The following is a 4,348-nucleotide window of genomic DNA, read 5'->3' as shown; positions in this document are numbered from 1 at the left end:
AAAAATGGTATCGTTTATTTTTATCTAAAATTTCTAAATGCTTGTTTATATAGAAACCTGTACAATTATTTACATGAACCTGTACCATTATTTACATAACACATTCATGAAAACAATTACAAGAATCAAAGTCATACATTTTCTCCTCAACAAATTTTGACATAAGAGCGTTTCAAATTTTGCACAGACAGACAGACAATCCAATTAACCATTATGAGGCCTAATGGACAATATGCACACATTTACAAAGCTTTTCCATATTACGTACAAATGTAATGTATGTATAATTGTGAAGCCATAATCGTAGTTGCAATGTATCAACTGCAAAAGAAATACAACACATTTAATTTGATTATAACCATCAACAAAATAATGTCATGGTGCATATAGGTATTTACCAATTAATTATTTTATATTCATTATTGCATATTGACTTTATTGAAAGGGGATGAAGTTTATTCATACACAAGTAAAAGGGCTATAATGTAGGTTTTTTTCTTAAACCAGGATGTCCACTTTCCACTTGCACATTGTTTAAGAAGGCATGTCTGACCGACTAATGTCTGTTTATTGGAAGTGTATTGAGGCTGAATTCATATTGAAGGTCAACTTAAACATTTTGTGTAAACTAAATGTTTAAGGAAGAAAAATCTTCACAAATAAACATGTGCATGTTGACATGTATGTGTTTAAGGGATGCAATTTCTCCAATGATGATTTTCTAAATCACGTGATAAATAGAAGCATTTGTAAAACCTTTTTACATTTTCATGATTAAAATCATTCAGAACCTATTAAGAGTGTAAAGTGTAAAGTTCCAGTAGAAACCAACAGGTCTTGATATTTCCTCCATGAAATAACAGTAGATATCAATTGGTCTTGTTAATTTCCCCATGGAATGGCAGTAGATATCAACTGGTCTTGTTTTTTGTCCTGTGGTGTGGCAGTATATATCAGCTGGTCTTGTTATTTCCCCCATGGAATGACAGTAGATATCAACTGGTCTTGTTATTTCCCCCAATGGAATGGCAGTAGATATCAACTGGTCTTGTTATTTCCCCCATGGAATGACAGTAGATATAAACTGGTCTTGTTATTTCCCCCATGGAATGGCAGTAGATATCAACTGGTCTTGTTATTTCCCCCATGGAATGACAGTAGATATAAACTGGTCTTGTTATGTCCCCAATGGAATGGCGGTAGATATCAACTGGTCTTGTGATTTCCCCCATGGAATGACAGTAGATATCAACTGGTCTTGTTATTTCCCCAATGGAATGGCAGTAGTCATCAACTGGTCTTGTTATTTCCCCAATGAAATGGCAGTAGATATCAACTGGTCTTGTTATTTCCCCCATGGAATGGCAGTATATATCAGCTGGTCTTGTTATTTACCCAATGAAGTGGCAGTATATATTAGCTGGTCTTGTTATTTCCCCTTGGAGTTGCGTTAGATATCAGCTGGTCTTGCTATTTCACCATGGTGTGGCAGCAGATATCAGCTGGTTTTGTTCTTTCCCCATGGAGTTGCATTAGCTATCAGCTGGTCTTGCTATTTCACCATGGAGTAACAGTAAATAACAGCTGGTCTTGTCAGTTCCTCATGGAGTAGCAGTCAATATCAGCTGGTCTTGTTATTTCCCCATGGAGTGGCTGTATATATCAGCTGGTCTTGTCAGTTCCCCATGGAGTAGCTGTATATCAGCTGGTCTTGCTATTTCCCCATGGAGTGGCTGTAGATATCAGCTGGTCTTGTTATTTCCCCATGGAGTGGCTGTAGATATCAGCTGATCTTGTTATTTCCCCCATGGAGTAACTGAAGATATCAGGTGGTCTTGTTATTTCCCCATAGAGTGGCAGTAGACATCAGCTGGTCTTTTTATGTCCCCATGGAGTGGCTGTAGATATTAGCTGATCTTGTTATTTCCCTATGGAGTGGCAGTATATATCAGCTGGTCTTGTCATTTCCCCATGGTTTGGCAGCAGATATCAGCTGGTCTTGTTATTCCCCTGTAAAGTGAGTGTAGATATTACAGTAGACTCTGCCAATACCGGACTCTCCGAATACCGGAAATCTCCCGATTCCGAACGGTCGGGCCAGTCCCGTATTTCCCCTTCTATTTCTTTGATAAAAAATGTTGAATAAACCGAACTCTCTCAAAACCGGAAACCGAACGGATATCTCCTTGATTTTCGTCATTTTCAACGTAAAATACATTTAGTACACCGGACGGTCCAAATTCTCGAGATGCGTGTAAATTACAATACCTAGTCAGTACGGCGCGTGCGGTGTCACACATTCCGCTCACCCATTTATCGATAATCGGATTAAACATATACCATAAAGGTGTCGAGTCGTTACCGCGCTATTGAAGTCCGATAAAATAATATAAGACAAACTGTGAATGTCTATTATAGACGTGAGGTAACACCAAAAAGTTATTGACGCGATCGTTTTATTAAGGTTATGCATTAAATTAATGCACGTCGTTGCGACGATCACTTTCTTGTGATCTTCTCGAGTAGTTTAACAGATCATATAGCCATGTTTTTAATGCTTAAATGGTTGTTTGTTTGTTTGTTTGTCAGATAAAACTGTGAGGAATATGGCCGTTAAATATCAATCCATCTGTCTGCAAATTCATTAATTTCCTTTTCGTAATTTCAAACGCATCCTTAGTATTTATATGAATGTCTTGAAAATATAACGCTGTTTTTGTGTATGTTTTGTGAAATGTGTTATGTCTTGAATAATAAATCGTATGGCCACAACAATCGTATTTGTGTCGTTATCCGTCAAAATTGTCTATGATGTTTGGCGCTCTCTATTTGTAACAAATAAAAATTAATTAATTCAGACCTATATATAGCGAACTGTTAAAAAACACGACTCACTCGCCTATATAAAAAATGTCACGAACACATGTACATGTACGTACATTAATCAAACACCAGGCCCACTTTGGGATTTCTAAAAATAGGTCGGTATGGAATATTTTTTGCTTTTAATCTAATAAAAACACATTTTTTTAAGAATATTTTAAACATAAACATTACATATGTACATTTATTACATGGTACATGTACACGTATGTGATTTCTTGTATTATTATATGATTTTGTACATAATGCATACAATATATATTTCGGCAATATGCCTGCGCTTGGTAAACCGGAACTCTCTAAAACCCGGACGTTCAGGCCGGTCCTCAGACCGTCCGGTTTTCAGAGAGTCTACTGTATCTGGTTTTGTTATTTCCCAATGGATTTTGGCAGTAGATATCAGCTGGTCTTATTTTTTTCCTCGTGGAGTAGCCGTAGATTTCAGCCGGGGGTTGTTTTTTCCCCATGGATTATCCATGTTCAATCAGGAATGGGTGAAACAAAAAGAAGACTATACCTGTATATATAAATCAAACATTTAATAACACAGAAAATGTCGTCCCTGATTATCTTGTTTAAACTGCAAAACATTTTTAAACTGCACATACTAATTGTGGACAATTCTTAACAAACATACACTAAGCCTGGTTTTCCAGTGATATGCCTCTTAGTTTTTTTTCTATTTTAAAAATGTGATTGATAAACAAATTAATATGTACCATACGGTAGCACTTGTGTTTTTTTTTCAATATTTATTTCCAAAGGTCACAATGATTCAATGTTGCTGTGCTAAGTCTTATGTCAATAACTGAGATGTAGGGCCATGTTTTGGATATAGTCAGCAACAAGGCTTTATTGATCTGACAGGCTTTCAATGTAGTAATATTTTATTATAACTTTTAATTTATTCATGCATCTGTCATGACCATTTACCATTATCGTTGACAGGTTCCTTAATCTTAGAATAGATGTGAACCCATGAACCAGTTTGGAAACTTGTTGATAGCATTACCTGCATGGTTCGAGTGATATTATTAATTTTCAATAAACTAATGCAATAGTAATATATACAGCTTACTGCATTAGCAGAAATTTAATTTATTTTAGATACTTGCATGTTTTATATTTTAAATTACCCATGAAGTTGTTTAATGTTCTTAATTACCTGCTCCATTTGTCCAGAAAATACAAACAATCTTATTTCGTGTGGAATGTTTAAAAAATAAAATATTATGTTATGGTACAGTGAACCTTTTTGTTGCATACTATTTAGCCAGGCTACTTAAGAAAATATTCAATACTTACTGACACTCCATAAATATATTGGTATTCCCCAGTACCAGTTTTTTTTTCAAAATCTCATTTAAATGTTAATATATTCAGACCATTTATTGCTCAGGGTATTCCCCCTGTAGGCCTTTACAGATCATTTATCTCGTTTAAATTTAAATATTCTGCCATCTAT

This window comes from Dreissena polymorpha, chromosome 8 (assembly GCF_020536995.1).
Source record: "Dreissena polymorpha isolate Duluth1 chromosome 8, UMN_Dpol_1.0, whole genome shotgun sequence".
NCBI lineage: Eukaryota > Metazoa > Mollusca > Bivalvia > Myida > Dreissenidae > Dreissena > Dreissena polymorpha.
The sequence above is the reverse complement of the archived record's forward strand: the minus strand, read 5'-3'. Positions refer to the sequence as shown.